The 26,004-nt window shown below is 38.5% G+C and overlaps 1 protein-coding gene across 4 annotated transcripts in view; it reads right to left on the reverse strand.

Moving 5' to 3' along the window:
• The window catches only part of LOC101894381 (SH3 and F-BAR domain-containing protein DDB_G0274695), a 197,558-nt gene that overhangs the window by 50,540 nt on the left and 121,014 nt on the right, over nt 1-26,004 (reverse strand). Inside the window, exon 1 of one of the 4 annotated variants that reach the window (XM_059129341.1) lies at nt 5,944-7,459. The exons of the other annotated variants lie outside the window; for them this stretch is intronic. The gene's annotated coding sequence lies outside the window, so the exon portion shown is untranslated. Of the gene's footprint in view, nt 1-5,943; nt 7,460-26,004 lie in introns of those variants that run through there. 4 annotated transcript variants of the gene reach the window in all.

The following is a 26,004-nucleotide window of genomic DNA, read 5'->3' on the forward strand; positions in this document are numbered from 1 at the left end:
AGGTCGCAATTATAGACCAATCGACGCGAAATTTCGCATGTAGATAGAGTTTAGGGATAGGAAGAAGCCTACTAATTTTGGTGGTCATCGGATAATATTTAGCGGGTAAAATAGACCATATCTTTTGTGTTGAAAAAAATCAAAATTTTTCATTAAACCGCGAATATTTTAAATCCCGGCGAAGTCACAAAGCCATCACTAGGTTACTTCTGACCTTTACAATGATGTTATTATCCAACAAATCGGATATATAGCAAAATTTGTGCGATATATATGTCTATCAAAGGAGATATGCTTGAAAGATCTCTTATAAGTCGAGAACGGCTGAAATGATTTCGACAGTTCTCATTAATTCAGAATGACCTCTTGGCAGGAAAGAAAAAACGTCTAAAAAAATCGCATAAAAATAAGTCTTTAGAGATGAAAATATTGATTTTGTAAAATTTTCTCATATTTTTTCAATTTTGTCATATTTTTGGCATATTTTCATTTTGAATTAAACATTTGATAATATTTCTACAACTAACAAAACTAAGTAGTTAGGATATCAGGATATCATATACAGATCTCATTTATGGCCCGATCCTTACGAAATTTTGCATGGGGATAAGATGAGGGTCAGAATAGAAGCCTACTCTTTTTGGAGATGATCGCCATATATTTAGGGGTTGAAATGGACCAAAAAACTGCAAAATTGTCAGCAGGTCGTAATTATCGCCCGATCCTCACGCACATTTGAATGGGGGTTACCGCACATGGCAAAAGCCAAGCATTTTCGGATGGCCATCAAAAAATTTTCAATGTGTGAAATAGTTTGCCAACTTTTGTAGACAAAATACGAAAATGTCCATTCCAGTGACTTTTTGGAGAATTCACAAATACAGGAAAGACGCACTTCCGACTATTTCGTTAACGCTGATTTCGTTGAAGAATATAGTCAAATGTCTGTATCTCATATAGATGCGTTTAAGTCAAAAACCAATAATAAATGTCAATCTTTTGCCACTTCTTAGAGATTATAGGTCTTTGGGAAATATTGGTTCCACATCTAGGAAGACCATTTACGTGCAACATCTACCAATAAATTGGAAATGAGCAAATTAGTTTAAGTTGCTATTATTCGAAAATTAGAGAACGAAACCTGATGGTTTTCTTTTATTATTTGTCACAATATCTTATGGAATTCTTTCGAGTATCTCGCCTATATAAACTGTATCGTTTATTATAGTGTTGTAGGGTATTCAACGGTCGGCCCCGCTCGACTGTAGCCTTTGCTTACTTGTTTTTTTTTTTGTTTTTTGCTATAAAAAATTTTTTACAAGAATACATTGTAAGCATAAATTTGATGACCTTTTCCAGAACTGAAGACTAAAGAACATAAAGCAGCAGACAACCATGGAGGCTGCTGATTGGCTGACTGCTGGCTGAGATATCACTCATTACTGTCAAAACACGATTTTTCTTTGTTTTTTTTCGCGTTTCTTTTGAATAACACCACGATCGAGCCCACAAGAACAAATTATTCGCACAATAATGTGACCTTCACGGCCATGATCATTATCACTTCATAAATAACGAAAATCGAATTTTTCGAAAATTAAAATGCAATTTTCGGACAAATTATTGAACATTTTTTTTTCTTACAAAAATTTGAATTTCCTAGGAATAATATAAGTTGTTGACAAGTAATAACTATTTTTGTTTTTTACAGAAAAATTATCCATTCCGTATTATACAAATTTGAAACATGAAGAATGTGATTGAAAATACCAATAATAATACAAAAATTATTTTTCAGACATGAAAATATAATATGAGAGTTTTTGTTGTTCTGGCATAGCAAAGACATAGACCTCAACTAAAAATAACACTGTGCTAATAAAAATTAAATTTTTACAGGGAACCCCCAATAGATTCTGAAAGAAGAGCTAAAAATAGAAGACACGTGTATCAACTTTTTGCAATTTCACATCCCAAAGTAGCCTAAAAAGATGGCGGAAGTTTCCGCCATCTTCCAGATATTTTTTGATATTTCCGGATTAGGAATCCTTAAATCGAAAATTACACTGTGCGACTGAAATTATTTTTTTGCATAATAACGAGAAAATTCCAACTGACTATAAATGTAGAGCTAAAAAAGAAAATATGTGTATCGACGTTTTGAAAGTTTAAATGGCAAAGTAACCTTAATACAGAGGACAGGTTACCCTCTCTTCCAAACATTTGAATTGGATGAATTTGTATGTATCGTTGAATTTTCGGATTAAAATCCTTCGGGATCCCTGCAATTTAGGTATATAGTGTCTCCGGCAATATTGTAGATAAAAACAAGTAAAAAAGCTGTAAGTACTTTGAATACCCTCTAACATTTGGAACTAATTTGGCCATTTTCAAAAAAATAAAATCCGTTAGAAATTCTGTTAAAATATTAAAAATATCGAATTGAAGTTATATTAGGATCTTTACGACGACGTGGACCTGCAAAGGCAACTTTTGTCACAAGCTATTACAATATTCAAATGTGAAACTTAAAAATTATCAAAATACCGACTATAGGCAGGTACCATCATATGGGGGCTATACGAAGACTTGGACCTTGGACAGACAATTTCCTGTCTTAGGCTGTAATATCCATTACGAACGTCAAATACCAAATTTGAAACAATTCCGGTGAGTAATGTCGCTAAAATCATCAAAATACCGAATATCGTGAGGTACAGTTATATGGGGGCTATGCGAAGGCGTGAATCTGCACGGACAATTTTCTGTCACAGGCTGTAATATCCGTTACGAACTTCAAAAACCAAATTTGAAACAATTCCGGTAAATAATGACGCTAAAATCATCGAAATACCGAATATTGGGAGTCACAGTTGTGTTGGGGCTATACAAAGACGTGAACTTGCACAGAAAATGTTGTCTTAGGCTGTAGTGTCCATTTCGAACTTCAGATACCATATTTGAAACAATTCCGCTAAATAATGTCGGTAAAATCATCAAAATACCGAATATCGGGAGGTATCGTTATATGGGGGCTATACCAAAACGTGGACCGATATATATCATTTTCAACACCAACCATCCTAGACACAAGGTTTGAAAAGGCTATGGTGTCAACCATAATTTGGCATATGTTTCGTGGAATGTCAGAATGTGGGCTTTTTCGACTTTTGGGTGATTTTTTGTTAATGTTGGTCCAAAAAATTGAATGACTTCAAAGTCCTGTACCTTTGGCTCCAGGAAAAATAATAAAATATATTGTGGCTTTTTGAAAAGGTAATGGTGTTAACTATGAATTGGCATTTATTTCGTGGACTTTCAGAATCGAGATTTTTTGAACTTTTGATGGATTTTTTAAAACAAAAAAAAAACGGTTCCAAATAATCGACAGGTTTCAAAGACCCATTTCTCTGGATTCAGGAAAAATGGTAGCACATATTGTATGTCAAGTATAATTTTGCATATATTTCAAGAACTCCCAGAAGGGGGCCCTTTTCAACTTTTCGGGGATTTAAAAAAAAAAAACGGTTCCAAATAATCGGCCGGTTTCAAAGACCCATTTCTCTGGATCCAGGGAAGATAATAGCACATATTGCAGCAAAGGTTAAGTTATTAACTATAGTTTGGCGTATATATTGTGGAATCTCAACATGGGACCTTTTTCGACTTTTAAAGGATTAAAAAAAAATCTGGGTCCAAAAAATCGAACGGGTTCAAAGACCCACTCCTCTGGATGTAGGAAAGATAATAACACATATTGCAGCATTTTAGAAAGGTTACAGTGTCAACTATAATTTTGAATGTATTTCGTGGAATCTCAGAATGGGGCTTTTTTCGACTTTTAGGGAATTTTTTCAAAAATCCATGTAGAAAATATCGATATATCTTTGTTTCAAAGACCCAAACCTCTGGATCCAGGAAAAATAATCACACATATTGTAGCATTTTGGAAAGTTTATGGTGTCAACTATAATTTTGCATATATTTCAAGAACTCCCAGAAGGTGGCCCATTTCGACTTTTCGGGAATTTTTTTTAAAAACTACGGTTCCAAATAATCGGGCGGTTTCAAAAACCCATTTCTCTGGATCCAGGGAAGATAATAGCACATATTGCAGCAAAGGTTAAGTTGTTAAGTATAGTTTGGCGTATATATTGTGGAATCTCAACATGAAACCTTTTTCGACTTTTAAAGGATTTAAAAAAAATCTGGGTCCAAAAAAATCGAACGGGTTTCAAAGACCCACTCCTCTGGATCCAGGAAAGATAATAACACATATTGCAGCATTTTGGAAAGGTTATGGTGTCAACTATAATTTTAAATGTATTTCGTGGTGTCTCAGAATGGAGCCTTTTTCGACTTTTGGGGGATTTTTTCAAAAATCCAGGTCCAAAATATCGATAGGTCTTTGATTCAAAGACTCACAACTCTGGATCCAGGAAAGATAATGACACAAATTGTAACATTTTAGGTTATGGTGTCAAAGGTTTGTAAAGGTTATGGTGTCAACTACAATTTAGCATATATTTTGTGGAATCTCAAAATGAGATCTTCTTCGACTTTTATGGGATTTTTTCAAAAATCCAGGTCCAAAATATCGATAGGTTCTCGTTTCAAAGACCCAAACCTCTGGATCCAGGAAAGAGAATAACGCATATTGTAGCATTTTAGGAAGATTAAGGTGTCAACTATAATTTCGCAAATATTTTGTGGAATCTCAAAATGAGATCTTCTTCGACTTTTGTGTGATTTTTTTCAAAAATTCAGGTCCAAAATAACGATAGGTCTTTGTTTCAAAAACCCACACCTCTGGATCCAGAAAAGAGAATAACACATATTGTAACATTTTTAGAAAGGTTATAGTGTTAGCTATATTTTGGTATATATTTCCCAAAATGGGACATTTTTGGAAAATTTGGGGAATTTTTTTCAACAAAAAAAAAAGTACGGGTCCAAAAATCGACCGTTTTCAAAGACTCACATCTCTGGTTTCAGGGAAGATAATATAACACATATTGCAGCATTTTGGAAAGGTTACAGTGTCAACTATAATTTTTAATATATTTTGTGGAATCTCAGAATGGGGCTTTTTCGAATTTTGGGAATTGTTTTTAAAAAATCCTGATTTAAAAATTTTACATTTCGATTTAACCCCCGTTTCAAATAATGCAACCACTTGTTGGAAAGTATTTTTATTAGATTTCATATGGTACCTACATTGGCCATATCGGTTGAGGAGATTCGGGTCTAGAGCTCATCAAGAAGAAAATTCCATTCCCGCATCATGGATGGGGCCTTTTTCGAATTTTGGGAATTTTTTTAAAAATCCGGTTATAAAAATTATTTATTTAGAAAACCTTGTTGGAAAGTATTTTTATTTTTATTATGGTACCTACATTGGCCATATCGGTAAAGTAGATTCGGGTCTAGCCCGGGTCTAGAGCCCGCCAAAAAGTATGTTTTATTAGATTTCAAATGGTACCTACATTGGCCGTATCGGTTAAGTAGATTCGGGTCTAGAGCTCATCAAGAAGAAAATTCCAATCCCGCACCATGGATGGGGCCTTTTTCGAATTTTGGGAATTTTTTTAAAAATCCGGGTATAAAAATTATTTATTTAGATAACCTTGTTGGAAAGTATTTTTATTTTTATTATGGTACCTACATTGGCCATATCGGTTAAGTAGATTCGGGTCTACAGCCCGCCAAGAAGAAAAATCCTTCCCCGAATCTGAGAAAAAATTTCAAAAAATCTCAGAGTTTTTATTAAAACTTGTTTTGATAATTAATAGCTTTGGATCTTAGCATTTCCTTTTGGGGTACCCTGTATGTTTAGGTCTCCAAAAATATATGAAATATAACTATTAAATCTGCTTTTGTTGTTGTGCGCTTTTCTTAGATTTTCAAAAAATTTTTTTTCAAAATTATTCATCCAAATCTTACACTTTATTTTTAGTATATTTTTATCTTCTGAATTTTCAAATTAAAAAAAAATTGTAATTAATTTGATGGTGGTTTTCCGGCTCAATAACTTTGTTTGGATAATTATGATTATTTTTTTCACGCTTGTTTCGTTCGGTTTGTCTTCAGTTAACAATTTGTTTTTAAAAATAAACAGCAAATTACTTGTTTTTTTTTAAATTTTGATTTTTTTCTCAAACTTGGTTGTTGTTTATTTTTTATTTCGATTTCAATTGGTTTTTAACAACAACATTTCAAACAAAAACAGGTGAACATATTTTCAAATAACCGTAAATTTGCATTCATTTAACATGCAAACAATTTGACGTTTTGTTGTTCTTTTTTTTCGAATTTTCGTTGGTTTGTTTTGTTTATAAAGTTGGCAGTGCACTTGTGTTGCTGTTGTGATTTTGTTTAACAAATTTGTATTTTTTTTTTTATTAAACTGATCGGATTTCATATGTATTTAACTTTTTTCGTACATTTTTCTTCTCCCCTGGATTGTTACATTAACGATGGGTTCAATTGCATTGACTGGAAGTGGCCTTCACTTTTCGAATCATTTTTTTCGATTTTTTGATTTTTAATTTTAATTTCCAAGTGGCTATATTTCATCAAAAAATGTGAGCTAAATAAATGATCTTTATGTTTGTAATTTGTAACAAAACCGAAAATATTGAAATAATTTCAAAATTTTTTCTACGGAGGTCAAATTGTAATGAAACCAAATGCATTTACTCCACACACACAATAGGCGGAGGGGGGTCTAATGAGCATGGGTTGGTGGGGGGAAGAAGGTTGCTTTGCTTTTCTTTAGTAATTGTTGTTAATTTGTTTCACTTCACTTCACTGCAGCAGTTGTTGTTGTTGTTACAACGGTATTCACTCTCAAAACAATGTTAATATTTAATTATTCGATAATTAACAGACTCTTTGGATTTTCTAATTTTTTTTTCTGTTTTTTCCTTCTCTTCTTTACCGATCATTAGGCATTATTTATTTGTAGTTGTTGTTATGATTTTTTAAAAAATTGCATTCATTAATTATTTTTTATATATTTTCTAATTTTTTTCAATATTTTTCTTCTTCTGCTTTTTTTCCTCACACACGAGAGAGAGAGCATCCCATCTCAAATCCATCACTCACAAATTAATTAGTTGTTATTTTTTCACTTGTCACCAATAGTGAGTCTTTAAAATAAACGCTCGAATTTTAAAAATAAAAAAATGCTCGCCGTTCTCAACACTGGAAAGAAGAACATCCACAAAACCGTACCGTTCGACCGTAGCGTACAAACGCCCTGTGCAAACTGAATCTGTCGCTTGCCAAGAGAAAAACAATCACCGGCAGCCAGACAGTCAAAGCAGTGAGTTGTTGTTGTTGGTGGTTTTGGGTTTTCTAATAGGACCGGTAGGTAGGTGCTCGCTCCACACGGCAGAAAACACATGTTCATGCAACGAGAGCACACAGTGTACCGAAATGGAAAATGAGTTAAAATGTTCTTTCTTTAGAAAATATATCGGCTAACTTCGGTTTAGCAAATATTCTCTAATAATTTTTTTTTTAATTTTTTTCTGGATGTGGGAATTTAACCCTGGGGGATTCCGTTTTCCCTGACATATATCGGCTAACTTCGGTTTAGCAAAAATTATTCGATTTTTTTTGAAATTTTTCTGGATGTTGAAATTTTACCCTGGGCGGAGCCGTGTTCCCGGACATATATCGGCTAATTTCGCTTTAGCAAAAATTCTCTGTTTTTTTTTTAATTTGTTCTGGATGTTAGAATTTTACCCAGAGCGGATCCGTGTTCTCGGACATATATCGACTAACTTCGGTTTAGCAAAAATTCTCAGATTTTTATACCCTACACCACAAGGTGGTCATGTCTTTGTGCATTTGTTTGTAACAGGCAAAAGGAAACGAGATAGACCCATAGTTCCTTTTGATGATCTGCATAGAATCACATTCTGAGTCGATTTATGCATGTCCGTCCGTCCGTCTGTCCATGTATTTTTGTGAACAAAATGCAGGTCGCATTTATTATCCGATTGAGATGAAATTTTCCAAACAACATTTCTTTGGCCCAAGGACGAACCCTATATGAAATTGGAGATAATCGGTAAAAATTTGGATATAGCTCCCATATATATCTTCGTCCGATTTGTCTTTTGTTGTGCACCAAACGTGTAATATCAGCCCGAATAGTATGGAATTTTTAGGCCTGAAAATATGTATGCCACATTTGATCGAAATCGGTTCAGATATAGCTATAGCTCCCATATATATTGTTCATCCGATTTGTTATTTTTGTTCACCGCCACAGTAATATGCACTATGCAACAACAATATTTGGGGAAATATATCAAATACAGCTCAGAAATACATTTGCTAAATTTTATCGAGATCGGTTCAGATTTGGATATAGCTCCCATATATAACTTCGTCCGATTTACCTTTTATTGTGCACCAAACGTCTAATATTTGTCCAAATGGGATGGAATTTGGCACTAACGACCGAATTGAGCCTAGAAGCTAATATGTCAAATTTGGTGAAGATCGGTTCAGATATAGCTATAGCTCCCATATATATTGTTCATCCGATTTGTTATATTTCTTACCCACAGCCGTAATATGCATTCGGTAATAACGATATTCAGGGAAATATATCAAATACAGCTCAGAAATATCTTTGCCAAATGTTATCGAGATCGGTTCCGATTTGGATATAGCTCCCATATATATCAAATGGGCAATACAAGTCTGAACTTAAAAGATACAAATGCTTCGGCATATTGCGTCCTTTGGACTTTAAATTATAATTATAATCATAGCGTGTATGATTGAATTCTCCCATAAAAACTTTTAATTGTTATGTGGAGCTCTACTAAATTAGCAAAGTGGTGTAGGGTATCATAAAGTCGGTCCCGCCCGACTTTAAGACTTTCTTTGCTGGTTTTTTTTTATTTTTTTTTTTCTGGATGTGGGAATTTGTCCAAGGTGGATTCCGTTTTCCCTGACTTATATCGGCTATTTTCGGTTGAGCAAAAATTATCCGACTTTTTTGAAAATTTTCTGGATGTGGAAATTTTACCTTGGGCGGATCCGTGTTCCCGGACATATATATTCGGTTTAGCAAACATTCTCAGATTGTTTTGTTTTTGAAATTTGTTGTGGTTATGGGAATTTTGCCCTGGGCGGATCCGTGTTCTCGGACATATATCGGTTAACTTCGGTTTAACAAAAATTATCCGATTTTTTTGACAATTTTTCTGGATGTGGAAATTTTACCATGGGCGGTCATTTGACACGATTTTTAAATCCGGTTCAACCTCCATTTACCTAAACTATATAGACAATATACAGGATGAAATAAAAAAACTGCAACAAATATATAAAATAGCATCAAATTTTAGAATAAATTTTGATTTGTTTGAATTGATCACCTTTGGCACGAATTCCAAGGCTTTAATACACCCTCGAGAATATTTTTGCGATAACATTCGGCATTTACTCTGATGCCACAGTCGATTAATACGAGCGGAGAGCGACCATCATCTGTTATGGCAGCGATTGAGTTCTGGTGGCCAACCGAAGGTGCACATTTTCAGCTGACCTCTTTGGCAAGTAAACACTATCATTTTGTTTGTTTACAAACTGCTGGACAACGAATGTTTTCTCATCGGAGCGGAGAACACCAAATTCGGCAGTTCACCACTTTCGGCCAAGCGAATATACTCTTTCTTTAGCTCTTTTGAGTTTATTTTCTTTCTGTGGCGGTGTAAGTTCTTGCACTTTTTGGAATTTCAATGGCTTTACCACGAGCTCATTTTTCAATATTTGACGAATGGAATATTGCGATATGTTCAGCTCACGAGCCATTTTTCGGCCACTGTTATGCGGGTTTCGATCAAGTCGCTACTTTACTTTTCGAACCATTTCTGCTGATGTTGCTGTTTTCTTCCGTCCACTTCCTTGACGTCGGGCTACGCTACCAGTATCACTGGTAACGAGCGATGGTACGAGACACAAAAGATTTATTCACATTTAAATGCTGGAGTGCTCAAACGATAGCCACTTGTGGTTTACCAGTCAAACATAAAGAAATCACACTATCACGCTTGAATTCCATCACGAATCAGTTTTTTTCTGGAAAATTCTCATTAAAATGCTTTTGTACGCTTGTAAAGAATATAATGAACTGTCACTGAAATAATTTTAATCAATGAAGGACGAGTGGCTTAGAAATGACAGCAGTCTGAAGTTGTTTGCAGTTTTTTCATCTCACCCTGTATTTTCTTGATCAGCATAAAATTCTATGTCGATTTAACGATGACCGTCCGTCTGCCCATCTGTGGAAATCACTCTATGTTCCGAACAAAATGAAGTAGGTTGATACAATTTCAATCAACTGTATATTATGTCTGCAGGACTTTTGGTATTGAAAGTGGGCCGTGTAGGTCCACGTTTAGGTATAGCACCCATATAATGGTACCTCCCTACATTCGGTATTTTTGTGATTTATACGACATTATTAACCGGAATTGTTTCAAATTTAGTATTATAAGTTCTTCATGGATACTAAAGCATAAGACAGAATATTTTACGTGTATATCCACTTCTTCGTATAGCCCCCATTTAACGGTACGCCCCGATATTCTGTATTTTGATGATTTTAAAGACCTTATTCAGTGGAATTGTTTCAAATTTGGTGTTTGGAGTTCCTAATGGATACTACAGCACATGACAGAAAATTGACTGCACAGGTCCACACCTTCGTTTAGCCCCCATTTAACGGTACCTCCCGATGTTCGGTATTTTGACGACTTTAGTAACATTATTCACTGGAATTCTTTCGATTTTGGTATTTGAAGTTCGTAATGGATATTACATCCAATGGCAGAAAAGTGTCCGTGCAGGTCCACGCCTTTATATAGCCGCCCCTATATAACGGTAACCCCTGATATTCGGTATTTTGATAATTTTAGTGACATTATTCACCGGAATTGTTTCAAATTTTGGTATTTAAAGTTCGTAGTGGATGCCTAAGCCTAAGATAGAAAGTTATCTGTGCAGGTCCACGTTTTCGTATAGCTCCCATATAACGGTATCTCCCGATATTCATTATTTTGAACATTTTAGCGACAGCATTCACCGGAATTGTTTCAAATTTGGTATTTGAAGTTCGTAATGGATTCTACAGCCTAGGACAGAAAATTATCTGTGCAGGTCCACGTTGTCGCATAGACCCTAATATAACGGCTAAGTTTTTAAAAATGTCAACAGAATTCTTAATGGATTTCATTTTTTTGAAAATTGTCAAATTCGTTCCAAATGGTGGAGGGTATTCAAAGTTCGGCCCGGCCGAACTTACAGCTTTTTTTACTTGTTTTCATTACAGCCGAAGCTGCAGAGCAATAGGTTATTATAGGCCGAATAACTTGCTTTTAGATAAGCATTGGGAACAGCATCTGGTAATCGTAGTTCATCTTTATGGCTTTTTACAGCACAAAGTCCATGTGACGACAGTAGTCAAATCTGGATTCCAAGGTATTTCATGCTATCGAAAGTTTAAATTGCGTATCTCTTTGCTGTAGACTGTGATTTGGCTTGGTAAACGTTGAGGATAAGTCACCATTTCTTGAAGTAGTTGTGGGTCGTATTCATATAAACATTTAATATTTGTTCCACTGTATTGATCCCGCAACGCCAATAAAATGTCATTGGCATTCATGAGCACTATTCCTCCTTCAAGTGGTCCAGGGATGTCGCTGACAAACAAGTTGTCCCAGTAAAGATTCTTAAGAAACCCCGCTCATGGCAGCCGTTGCTAAAACAGCGATTCGTGAACTCTAACCTCAAAGACTCGTCTCTGGAGGAAGATTGCTACCATGCGACAGGTTTGTCCTTCCAATCCAAACGAATGCATTTTGTATAAAATTCCATTTTTAACGTTTTTTTTTTTTTCGTACCGAACCATTTCGAAGTGTTAGGATCCACAATAGATAAAATCTCTTGCAAAAAAATTCTTGAATGTCGGTCTACTACACTGAATTAGATGTAGTTTTGCGCTTTAGGCTTTTCAGAGAATAGTAGCTAGACCTGCAGAAAACTATTGAAAATTTCCGTCACAATGTCCAACTGAATTGGCTGTAATAAGACATTTTGGAAACTCTCTGCATGAAAATTGGTTCTCAAAAGTTCTTAATGTCGCTTCACGCTTTTAAATGTTGAATATCAGTAGGCAATTATTATTATTACCGGAATGAATACCTGACAATTGATGCCTATTTCCTATATTTTCAAAAATTACATTTATTTTTCTGAATCCAAACACTGTGCCCTGGCGACATTAACTCTGTGTGCGAGAGTATAGACGGCTTAGGTTTCCCCCACACGTTGTATTCGGAGTAGGCAAGAAAACATCGCAGCACATACAACACCAACAACAATTGGAACTCCATTAGTGTGCCAACAAAACGCACACACACACACACTTACAATGCACTAAATAGGCGATTTTTACCTCGTCGGATGCATTATTGCATGCTGAGAGTGAATATGGGGGACAAACTAAAGAAGAAGAGCACAGCGATGAGCCAAACAAATAAAAACATCGAATTTTACACAGCGAGAGAGCGAGTTAATGTAACGAATGATGGAATCAAAACAAACTCAAGAAAATAAACAAAATCAATGAAGGGAAAGATGAGGGAAGACGGAGGTCGCAAACAATGCGATTCATTGACACATGGAGTGATATGTGAAGGTTGTTGGTCTGAAAACCACGATGTTGGGGTGGGTTCTATGGCATAAATGCCGCTTGGATGTGGTTGGAGATGAATCCAGTTGGAGGGAACAAAATTCTAACATTGTAGGGAATTTTTTTTTTATAGAAAAAAAAAACCCGCGGAGCCTCGGTGAACTGAGGTCGCCGAATTTTTCTCTATCGAAAAAAAAAAACGGCGGAGCCTCAGTGAACTGAGGTTGCCGAATTTTTTTCTATAGAAAAAAAAAAAAACCCGGCGGAGCCTCAGTGAACTGAGGTAGCCGAATTTTTTCTATCGAAAAAAAAACCCGCGGAGCCTCAGTGAACTGAGGTTGCCGAATTTTTTTCTATCGAAAAAAACCCGGCGGAGCCTCAGTGACCTGAGGTCGCCGATGTTTTTTTTTCTATAGAAAAAAACCCGGCGGAGCCTCAGTGACCTGAGGTCGCCGATGTTTTTTTTCTATAGAAAAAAACCCGGCGGAGCCTCAGTGAACTGAGTTTGCCGAATTTTTTTCTATTGAAAAAAAAAAAAAAAAAAACCGGCGGAGCCTCAGTGAACTGAGGTTGCCGAATTTTTTTCTATAGAAAAAAACCCGGCGGAGCCTCAGTGAACTGAGGTCGCCGAATTTTTTTCTATGGAAAAAAAAACTTGTGGGCCCTCGGTGAACTGAGGTCCCAATTTTTTTCTAAAGAAAAAATTCTGGGGTCCTCAGTGAACTGAGGTCCCAATTTTTTTCTATAGAAAAAAAAAGCCGGCGGAGCCTCAGTGAACTTAAGTCCCAATTTTTTTCTGTAGAAAAAATTCTGGGGTCCTCAGTGAACTGGGGCCGAAATTTTTTTCTATAGAAAAAAATCCAGGAATCCTCAGTGAACTGAGGTCCCAATTTTTTTTAAAAAAAAACAAAAAAACCAGGGCCACTGTGGACTGAGGTCCCAAATTTTTTTTCTATAGAAAAAAGCGGGGGCCTCAGTGTACTAAGGCTCCCGATTTTGTTATCGAGAGGTCCAAAATTGTTTTCTATAGAAAAAACTGTGGTCTCAAATTTCCATCCCTGTCCGCTATGCCGTTTATAACTCTGACCACTTTAAGAATGCTAATGGAGAGGCAAACACAATGGAGTTAATCTCCAGAAACAAGAAGATGAAGTGACCAAATTAGTTAAGATCAAGACGTGTTTTGTTGTTGATGTTGCTTTTGTTGTTTAAGGCAAATTTAGTTCAGTGTGACAATCGTACGGTGGTTACATAATAAACGAGGAGGATGGATAGTCCAAAACAGGTTGCAGCGAAAATAGATGGACTCACGCGAATCGGAGCAAGACATGTGTGATGTTGGATGGCTGCAATCTAAGCCCCTCAGGCGGTTAACTAACCAGAATTTAAAGAAGTTGCTAACTGCTTCTTGAAAATAATTTCAATGCAATTATGGCAGGGTGGATGGTGTGAGGGGGAAATAGCAAAAAAATCTGCTAATAATTTCATGAAGCCACCTCTATGGTTCTGCAGACTTTTTGTTTTTGTTCAAATAAAAAACCGTTAAAACACATTTTGTTAAGTGGTGCAGCATTTTTGTGTGTTTTGTGGCTGCAGTCATTTTGGCCATATTTGCATTCTCTAATCTTTGGCAAAAGATCTGCTAACAACAACAGCAAATGTTAGACAAAAATGCCTGAGACTTTGGTGCGTATTTGGATAATTTTGTTTTGTGTGTTTTTTTTTTTCGCTGCGGAATTGCCACAAGACTTATTGTTCAACTGACTTCTTTTGGAGTGTGGCAGTTAGTGGCGACACACTGGTTCCTGGTATTTATATCCGAACAATGTATGATGACGACTGACATTTATTTTGGTGTGGCCGTGGGTGTTGCAGCATACCATTTAAGGAAGATTGATTATGTGCAGTAGATTATTCTGTAGAAAATATTTTGCATTTTTTTTTTGTTAAACTTAAATAATTGCCATCAACTATGGGAAATCATAAAAAATGAAATGAAATATTTAAAAATATTTTATGGAAAAAAATTATAAATAATTACAATCGATTGTGAAAGTAGAGCTAAACCAGTAAAGAAAGTCCTTAAGTCGGACGGGGCCGATTTTATGATATCCTACACTACTTTGCTAATTTAGTAGAGCTCCACATAACAATTAAAAGTTTTTATGGGAGAATTCAATCATACACGCTATGATTATAATTATAATTTACAACTCAAAGGACTAAATATGCCGAAGCATTTGTATCTTTTAAATTCGGACTTGTATTGCCCATTTGGTGCAAAAATAATTTGAAATCGGAAAAATATATATATATGGGAGCTATATGCAAATCTGAACCGATCTCGATAAAATTTGGCAAAGATATTTCTGAGCTATATTTGATATGTTTCCCTGAATATCGTTGTTACGGAGTGCATATTACGGCTGTGGCTAACAAATATGACAAATCGGATGAATCGTATATATGGGACCTATAGCTATATCTGAACCGATTTTCACCAAATTTGACATAATAGCTTCTATACTCAATTCGGTCGCATGTGCCAAATTCCATCACATTTCGGTAAATATTAGACGTTTGGTGTACAATAAAACGTAAATCGGACGAAGTTATATATGGGAGCTATATCCAAATCTGAACCGATATCGATAACATATAGCAAAGGTATTTCTGAGCTGTATTTGATATATTCCCCCAAATATTGTTGTTACAGAGTGCATATTACAGCTGCGGAGGACAAAAATAACAAATCGGATGAACAACATATATGGCAGCTATAGCTATATCTGAACCGATTTCGATCAAATTGGGCATACTTATTTTCAGCCCTAATTCGGTTGTATGTGCAAAATTCCATACTATTCGGGCTGATATTACACGTTTGGTGCACAACCGGATTGTGGAATAATAGGAATTTAAAAATGGCCATAACTCCTTAAGTATTGAGTTTTCAGCGTTTTTAGCTATTATTTGTGATCACTTTTTAAGTGTGAAATAATAGGCAAATCGGACGTATATATATATGAAGATAAATATATCTAAATTTTTACCGATTATCTCCGCTTTCAATAGGGTTCGTCCTTGGGCCAAACAAATGTTTTTTGGAAAATTTAATCTCAATGGGGTAATAAATGCGACCTGCATTTTGATTGTTTAGATTGCAAAGTAACGTAAATAGAGGGGGCAAGGGGGTTCAAGTGTCTTCTGCAAAATTACAGATAACAGTACAAGGATTGTTTTGATGGAAAATGTTTATTAATAGAGTCAAAAAAGTGTCTTTTTGGCACTTTATTCGAAATATGGTCAAAATTTACATTTAAACGGAATCGTAGCCAATCAAAATATTCCACAATATTATTCGTCAAAAAATCTACTACAGGTCCTACAAGAGAACAGATGTCTAAATCTTACCTAAACGTCAAGAATACATATATACAGGTTGACATGTAAAAACGTGCAACCAACTTCAGATCGCTGTCATTTCTAAGCCACTCGTCCGACAGCTGTTAAAATTATTCCAGTGACAGCTCATTATATTATTTACAAGAGTACAAAAGCATTTTGGTGAGAATTTTCCAGAAAAAAAGTTATTCGTGATAGAATTCAAGCGTGATAGTGTGATTTCTTTATATTTGTCTTTATTATTTCTCGTACCATCGCTCGTGATACTGGTAGTGTAGCCCAACGTCAAGGAACTGGACGGACGGAAACAGCAACATCAGCAGAAATGGTTCGAAAAGTAAACAAACGAGTTGATCGAAACCCGCGTCGCCGTGGCCGAATAATGGCTAGTGAACATAACGCAATATTCCATTCGGCAAATATTGAAAAATGAGCTCGGGGTAAAGGCCTTGAAATTCCAAAAAGTACAAGAACTTGCACCGCAAGATAAAGAAAATAGACTCAAAAGAGCTAAAGAGTTGCTTCGCTTGGCCGAAAGTGGTGAACTGCCGAATTTGGTTTTTTCCGATGTGAAAATATTCGTTGTCCAGCAGTTTGTAAACTAACAAAATTATCGTGTTTACTTGCCAAAGAGGTCAGCTGAAAATGTGCACCTTCGAATGGCCACCAGAACTCAAGCGCCGGCAATGGTGTTGGTGTGGGCCGCCATAACAGCCGACGGTCTCTCTCCGCTCGTATTAATCAACCGTGGCATCAGAATAAATGCCGAATATTATCGCAAAAATATTCTGGAGGGTGTATTAAAGCCTTGGACACGCAAATATTTTGGCCGCAGACCTTGGACATTCCAACAGGACTCAGCAACATTGCACTCAGCACGCGCCACCCAAGAATGGTTACAAAATGAGCTTTCTCGCTTCATTTCCAACGCACAATAACCACCAAGTATTTTAGACAGCAAGGTTGCCACTAAAAAATACCAAAGTGACGATCACCTCAAGCCATCGCTTCGCCGGGAATGGGCCAAAATACCGCAGAGCAACATTCGGGCAGCGTATGACAATTTCATTGGCCGTTTGAAGGCCATAATTCATGTCAAAGGTGACCAATTCGAACAAATCTAAACTTATTCTAAAATTTGATGCCATTTCCGACACTTTTGCTTTCATTCAATAAAAAATAAAAATTATGGCGTTTGACTTTTTTGCAGTTTTTTCCTTGGTCCTTCAGCCTTTCAATGAAGATTCTTTGGAAACCCATGAAGATACGCCCTACAGCTCATCTGTAGAAATACAGATACCAGACATACCAGATCATCTGTGAAGAGATTCCCTGCATGACACGCCAAATCGTCTATGAGAAAAAATAATTCCTCCTTGTCCAGCCAGTCTTTAGGTCATCTATAAAGACACTCCCTGCCTGGCTCACTAACTCGTCTATGAGGACACACCCTGCCTGACCCACCAGCTTGTCGGTAAAGAGATCCCCTGCCTGGCCCACCTGCTGATCTATGAAGATGCTGACTGTCTTATATTATATGACAGATGAATGCATAGTCAACCAAGTCTTCCATCAAGTCTTCGGGGCCTTCCCCAAATTGGTCCTGCAGGTTGTCAATAAAGACTCTTTTGGTCCTTAAGCTAGCCTACAGGATTGTTCATGATGAGACTCTCTGCCTGGCCCGCCCAATCGTCTATGAGTAAAAACAACTTCCTTCCAGTATGGCCCACTCTCTCGTCTTTAAAAAGACACTTTGCCCTCTATGAGAAAAAAGTCCCTACCTGTCTGGCCTTCTTTTTACATTTTCATGGAACGAGACTTGACTTTCAGGCCCTTCTGCCTTTTCGCATAGAATTCCAGACTCGTTCAGCTAACATATAAGAAATGTTTTTCCTAAATAATAAATTAATTAGCCCAAATTTTTTATTACAAAAATACATTTCAAGCCTATCTCCCTCTCCATCTTTCCCGCAAAATAATTATGAATATTAAATGGAAACAATCGTAAGAAAATACAAAAGTTCAAAAACTCCACCTTAAAAAAAATTAATGACAGAAAAACTCGTGAAAATCGTAATTCAAGCAATGGCGCCCAACATGCAATTCCACAACGACAAACATTAAAAGCAGTTTAAAAGAGATGATAGAATAAAGCCCAGGTTTCTGGTGTTGTTATTGTTGCTGGTGGTGGTGGTGGTTGCAGGTCGTATGCTTGACATGCACATTTTTCATTGCTTCCGATTGCAGTGATCGATAGTTCTTGGCTTTTTGCTTGATTGCATGTTCTGCATGATTTGAAAAGCTCTGGCAATGGAAGGGGTTTTAAATCAAATGCAAGAAGTGAGAATTTCTATGGTGAATATATGAACGAGAAGGGAAATTTTTAGCCATTCGAACCACATTCTCTTTGATAATGAGAAGCAATATGACTGGAATGTGTCGCTTCAAATGCTATGCTTGGGGCAAAAAGTAGGAAGACATAAAAACTTCATAGGCTGGAAAAAAATTTGAATCGAACAAATTTTCATATCTCTTTTTTTTGGTTGTCTGCTGAAATGATTTTTGGCATTACTGCCTCATGAGACCGTAAAAAAATTATCATCGCTAAAAAATCCGCAAATGCTGAAAAGTGTTTTCTCTAATCAAGCTAACTATTTAACTATACTTGTGTACCTCCCAAGTATCTAACCTATTCTCAACAAATTGTGTTCGAATTGTGCTTTATCAAACATTAGCTATTTTTCAAACTCTCCATCCTTGAGTGAATGGCATGCAGCGGAATTTAGTGGTTTGATTCGAACTAAATGTGTCAGACTTGACAATTTATTGAATGTGTGTTACTTTCTAATGATTTCGTTTTGCTGTTCTAAGCATGCCTATGGATGTGGAAAAATAACTCACAAAGTTAAGGCAGCATTTGTTCAAACACGTATGAGAAGATAGTTTTTGAAACCATTGAGAAAAATATAGTTTGTATATTTCGTTCGATAATTTAAGTAAAGATAGAGGGAGAAGATATTTTGCTTTAAAATATACATTTTCTGTCTTGTCTTCTATAGGAAGACCAACCTCCTGGCCTTCTATGAGAGACCGACCTACGAGTCATCTATGAGAAGACCGACCTCCTGATCTCCTATCAGAAGACCGACCTCCGGGTCTTCTATCAGAAAAGACCTCCTTCTGGTTTTCTATGAGAAGACCTTCTGGTCCTCTCTGAGAAGACCTTCCGGTCTTCTATGAGAAGACCTTATGGTCTCCTCTAAGAAGAACTTCTGGTCTTCTATGAGAAAACCTTCCGGTCTTCTATGAGAAGTCCTTCCGGTCTTCTATGAGAAGACCTTCCGGTATTCTATGAGAAGACCTTCCGGTCTTCTATGAGAAGACCTTCCGGTCTTCTATGAGAAGACCTTCCGGTCTTCTATGAGAAGACCTTCCGGTCTTCTATGAGAAGACCTTCCGGTCTTCAATCACAAGACCTTCTGGTCTTCTATAAGAAGACCTTCCGGTCTTCTATGAGAAGAACTTCCGGCCTTCTATGAGAAGACCTTTTGGTCTCCTCTGAGAAGAACTTCCGGCCTTCTATGAGAAGACCTTTTGGTCTCCTCTGAGAAGACCTTCTGGTCTTCTATGAGAAGACCCTCCGGTCTTATGTGAGAAGGCTCTCCGGTCTTATGTGAGAAGGCCTCCGGTCTTCTATGAGAAGACCCTCCGGTCTTCTATGAGAAGACCCTCCGGTCTTCTATGAGAAGACCCTCCGATCTTCTATGAGAAGACCCTCCGGTCTTCTATGAGAAGACCCTCCGGTCTTCTATGAGAAGACCCTCCGGTCTTCTACGAGAAGACCCTCCGGTCTTCTATGAAAAGACCCTCCGGTCTTCTATGAGAAGACTCTCCCGTCTTCTATGAGAAGACCCTCCAGTCTTCCATGAGAACACCCTCCGGCCTTCTATGAGAAGACCCTCCGGTCTTCTATGAGAAGGCGCTCCGGTCTTCTATGAGAAGGCGCTCCCGTCTTCCATGAAAACACCCTCCGGGCTTCTATGAGAAGACCCTCCGGTCTTCTATGAGAAAACCCTCCGATCTTTTATGAAAAGACCCTCCGGTCTTCTATGAGAAGACCTTCCGGTCTTCTATGAGAAGTCCTTCCGGTCTTCAATTAGAAGACCTTCTGGTCTTCTATAAGAAGACCTTCCGGTCTTCTATGAGAAGAACTTCCGGTCTTCTATGAGAAGACCTTCGGGTCTTCTATGAGAAGACCTTTTGGTCTCCTCTGAGAAGACCTTCTGGTCTTCTATGAGAAGACCCTCCGGTCTTATGTGAGAAGGCTCTCCGGTCTTATGTGAGAAGGCTCTCCGGTCTTATGTGAGAAGGCCTCCGGTCTTCTATGAGAAGACCCTCCGGTCTTCTATGAGAAGACCCTCCGGTCTTCTATGAGAAGACCCTCCGGTCTTCTACGAGAAGACCCTCCGGTCTTCTATGAAAAGACCCTCCGGTCTTCTATGAGATGACGCCCGGTCTTCTATGAGAAGACCCCCCGATCTTCTATGAGAAGACCTTCTGGTCTCCTCTGAGAAGACCTTATGGTCTCCTCTAAGAAGAACTTCTGGTCTTCTATGAGAAAACCTTCCGGTCTTCTATGAGAAAACCTTCCGGTCTTCTATGAGAAAACCTTCCGGTCTTCTATGAGAAGTCCTTCCGGTCTTCTATGAGAAGACCTTCCGGTCTTCTATGAGAAGACCTTCAGGTCTTCTATGAGAAGACCTTCCGGTCTTCAATCAGAAGACCTTCTGGTCTTCTATAAGAAGACCTTCCGGTCTTCTATGAGAAGAACTTCCGGCCTTCTATGAGAAGACCTTTTGGTCTCCTCTGAGAAGACCTTCTGGTCTTCTATGAGAAGACCCTCCGGTCTTATGTGAGAAGGCTCTCCGGTCTTATGTGAGAAGGCCTCCGGTCTTCTATGAGAAGACCCTCCGGTCTTCTATGAGAAGACCCTCCGGTCTTCTATGAGAAGACCCTCCGGTCTTCTACGAGAAGACCCTCCGGTCTTCTATGAAAAGACCCTCCGGTCTTCTATGAGAAGACTCTCCCGTCTTCTATGAGAAGACCCCCCAGTCTTCCATGAGAACACCCTCCGGCCTTCTATGAGAAGACCCTCCGGTCTTCTATGAGAAGGCGCTCCCGTCTTCCATGAGAAGACCTTCCGGTCTTCTATGAGAAGTCCTTCCGGTCTTCAATTAGAAGACCTTCTGGTCTTCTATAAGAAGACCTTCCGGTCTTCTATGAGAAGAACTTCCGGTCTTATGTGAGAAGGCTCTCCGGTCTTATGTGAGAAGGCTCTCCGGTCTTATGTGAGAAGGCCTCCGGTCTTCTATGAGAAGACCCTCCGGTCTTCTATGAGAAGACCCTCCGGTCTTATGTGAGAAGGCTCTCCGGTCTTATGTGAGAAGGCCTCCGGTCTTCTATGAGAAGACCCTCCGGTCTTCTATGAGAAGACCCTCCGGTCTTCTATGAGAAGACCCTCCGGTCTTCTACGAGAAGACCCTCCGGTCTTCTATGAAAAGACCCTCCGGTCTTCTATGAGAAGACCCTCCGGTCTTCTATGAGATGACGCCCGGTCTTCTATGAGAAGACCAGAAAGTCTTCTATGAGAAGACCTTCTGGTCTCCTCTGAGAAGACCTGCTGGTCTTCTATGAGAAGACTTTCTGGTCTTCTATGAGAAGACCCTCCGGTCTGATGTGAGAAGGCTCTCCGGTCTTATGTGAGAAGGCTCTCCGGTCTTATGTGAGAAGGCCCTCCGGTCTTCTATGAGAAGACCCTCCGGTCTTCTATGAGAAGACCCTCCCGTCTTCTATCAGAAGACCCTCCCGTCTTCCATGAGAAGACTCTCCCGTCTTCTATGAGAAGACCCTCCCGTCTTCCATGAGAAGACCCTCCGGTCTTCCATGAGAACACCCTCCGATCTTCTATGAAAAGACCCTCCGGTCTTCTATGAGAAGAACCTCCCGTCTTCTATGAGAAGACCCTCCCGTCTTCCATGAGAAGACTCTCCCGTCTTCTATGAGAAGACCCTCCGGTCTTCTATGAGATGACGCCCGGTCTTCTATGAGAAGACCCCCCGATCTTCTATGAGAAGACCTTCTGGTCTCCTCTGAGAAGACCTGCTGGTCTTCTATGAGAAGACTTTCTGGTCTTCTATGAGAAAACCTTCCGGTCTTCTGTGAGAAGACCTTCTGCTCTTCTATGAGAAGACCCTCCGGTCTTCTATGAGAAGACCCTCCCGTCTTCTATCAGAAGACCCTCCCGTCTTCCATGAGAAGACCTCGCCGTCTTCTTCTCTAAGAAGACCTCATCGTCATCTTCTATGAGAAGATCTTCTAACCTCTATGAGAAAACCTTCTGGAGGTCTACAAGAAGACCTCCTTCTCGTCTTCTATTAAAATACACTTCCTAGTCTTCTCTTCTGGTCTTCTGTAAGATGATCTTCTGGTCTTCATTCGGGTCTTCTATAAGAGGAGCTTTGGTCTTCTATAGGAAGATATTCTGGTCTTCTATAGGACTAATATAACTCTAATATAACAACAAAAATCCCAGGCTTTGTGGCACAGTTACCAGGAAAAGCGGCAGCACTTCACACACTTGCCAAGTCAAAACAAAAAAAGAAAAAACAACAGCAACACTTTAGGTGATGTATGGCAGGCATAACGAGAAAAGAAAAACTGAAGCTGTTCTCAAAAGCTGTGGTGGTGGCGGCGGCGATTTAGATGAAAATCTCGGCTGTTTCACCGTCACACGCTAAAGAATTGCATAATCATGTAGGCCAACAACAGCGACAACCAGAACAGACCGGAGAGGCAGGTGCTCGAAGGCAGTCATTAATGCGTTTGTTTGAAATGCAACAACAACAACAAGAAAAGCAGCACTGATGATGCCGATGATGTTGGTGCTCTTGTTGTCGCTGGCATGGAAAATATACAAAACAGCAACAACAGGTGGTGTTGGTGTTGTCAACAACAGCAACAACAAGAACAATAACACCAACGCCAACATCATTTAGTGTCGTTTTCAAGTTTCTTGTCCTGATTCCATCTCTCCAAATCAACATTTGAGGTAGCTTTCAAAACTTTTTTTGTTGTTATCTTTTCAAGTTCTAGTTTATGCTTTGTGGTTAGGCCAGAAAATAAAATCAGAAAACACAACATATGTGCAGCCACTCAACTTTTTGTTGGCCCACATGTGTTAAATGTGCAGCATCCAGTGGTGGCCAAGAAGTTTCCGAAGCGACAAGTGTTTGTTGGACCAACTACCAACCAACCAACCGGCAATTCAAACAGAGCAACCAACGGTAATCGAAAATAAATTGGAAAATTTGGTTAGGTGAACGAATGACCGAACGATCGGCGGACCGACGATATTGCATCACCAAAGCCACTTCCACCGAGACCAAAAGCGCTGCAAGTCTATGCTGTGCATCTTAGCGGATTCTAGCTCCATATGAGTGAGTGACTGGCTAAATTGGTGTTCCTCTTCGGGTTTGGTTATCTATTCATCTCTTGTAGAGTCAGCCACAAACAGCCAGACTTGTTTACAGAAGTTAGGAAATAATTTTGTATGCTTTGGCTTTTTTCGTTGCTGGTAATTTGGCCAAAAGAACTATCCAGAAACCACATAGAATTCTTCAATAATTGGCATAATGTTCGCAACCAGGCAGTGGGAATTTTGTAAATGTCAATTTGTTTATAAATTAAAAAAAATGGTAAACAATTTTAATTATTTTTTTTTTTATTGAAAAAAGAAGGGTATCTTATAGAAGACCAGAGGGTCTTTTGCTCATAGAGGCACAAAAGATCGTCTCATAAGACCATAAGGTCTTCTCCTAAAAGACCAGAAAGTCTTCTCCCAGAAGACCAGAATGCACTTTCATAGAAGACCAGAGAAGTTCTACTCATAGAACACCAGAAAAAGGTCTTCAAATAGAAGACCAGGGAAGGTCTTCTCAGAGAAGACCAGAGAAGATCTTCTCATAGAAGACATCTAGAAGGTCTTCTCATAGAAGACATCCAGAAGGTCTTCTCATAGAAGACCTCCAGACATCTTCTCATAGAAGAACTCCAGAAGGTCTTCTCATAGAAGACCTCCAGAAGCTCTTCTCATAGAAGATCCGAAGGTCTTCTTATAGAAGATCCGAAGGTCTTCTCATGGAAGACCAGAAAGTCTTCCCATAAACGTCCAGAAGGTCTTCTCATAGAAGTCCAGATGGTCTTCTCATAGAAGACCAGAAGGTCTTCTCATAGAAGACCTCCAGAAGCTCTTTTCCTAGAAGACCGGAAGGTCTTCTTCCAGAAGACCAGAAGGTACTTTCATAGAAAACAGAAAAGGTCTTCTCATAGAAGACCAGATAATGCCTTCTCATAGAAGACCCAAAGGTCTTCTCATGATAGACCCGAAGGTCTTCTCATAGAAGACCAGATGGTCTTCTCATAGAAGACCTCCAAAAAGTCTTCTCATAGAAGACTTCCAGAAGGTCTTCTCATAGAAGACCCGAAGGTCTTCTCATAGAAGACCCGAAGGTCTTCTCATAGAAGACCCGAAGGTCTTCTCATAGAAGTCCAGAAAGTCTTCTCATAGAAGACACGAAGGTCTTCTCATAGAAGACCCGAAGGTCTTCTCATAGAAGACCCGAAGGTCTTCTCATAGAAGACCCGAAGGTCTTCTCATAGAAGACCCCAAGGTCTTCTCATAGAAGACCCGAAGGTCTTCTCATAGAAGACCCGAAGGTCTTCTCATAGAAGACCCGAAGGTCTTCTCATAGAAGACCCCAAGGTCTTCTCATAGAAGACCCCAAGGTCTTCTCATAGAAGACCCGAAGGTCTTCTCATAGAAGACCCGAAGGTCTTCTCATAGAGGACCCGAAGGTCTTCTCATAGAGGACCCGAAGGTCTTCTCATAGAGGACCCGAAGGTCTTCTCATAGAGGACCCGAAGGTCTTCTCATAGAGGACCCGAAGGTCTTCTCATAGAGGACCCGAAGGTCTTCTAATAGAGGACCCGAAGGTCTTCTCATAGAGGACCCGAAGGTCTTCTCATAGAGGACCCGAAGGTCTTCTCATAGAGGACCCGAAGGTCTTCTCATAGAAGGTCAGAAGGTCTTCTCATAAAAGACTAGTAGATCTTCTCATAAGAGACATCCAGAAGTTATTTTCATAGAAGACTTCCACAAGGTCTCGTGGAAGGCCTCCAGAAGGTCTTCTCATAGAAACAGCCAGAAGGTCTTCTCATAGAAGACCTCCAGAAGTTTTTTCTAAGAAGACCTCCAAAAGGTTTTTTTTTTGATAGAAGATCTCCAGAATGTATTCTCATGCAAGACCTCCACTCATAGAAGAGCTCCAGAACGTCTTCTCATAGAAGACCTTCAGAAGGTCTTCTCATAGAAGACCTTTAGAAGGTCTTCTCACAAAAGAAAACCTCAGAAGAAAACCTCCAGAAGGTCCTTCTCATAAAAGACCAGAGGGTCTTCTTATAGAAGACCTCTAGGTCTTTTTATAGAAGACCTCTAGGTCTTTTTATTGAAGACCTCTAGGTCTTTTTATAGAAGACCTCTAGGTCTTTTTATAGAAGACCTCTAGAACTTCTTAAAGAAGACCTCTAGGTATTCATATAGAAGACCTCTAGGTCTTCTTATAGAAGACCTCTAGGTCTTCTTATAGAAGACCTCTAGGTCTTCTTATAGAAGACCTCTATGTCTTCTTATAGGAACCACTATGTCTTCTTAGAGAATATCTCAAGGTCTTCTTATGGAATACCTCAAGGCCTTTTTACATAATATCTTCTTATAGCAGAATGTTGTTATAGAAGACCAGATTGTAATTTTATATAGGAAG

The sequence above is a fragment of the Musca domestica genome, unplaced genomic scaffold (genome assembly GCF_030504385.1).
Source record: "Musca domestica strain aabys unplaced genomic scaffold, Musca_domestica.polishedcontigs.V.1.1 60, whole genome shotgun sequence".
Lineage (NCBI taxonomy): Eukaryota > Metazoa > Arthropoda > Insecta > Diptera > Muscidae > Musca > Musca domestica.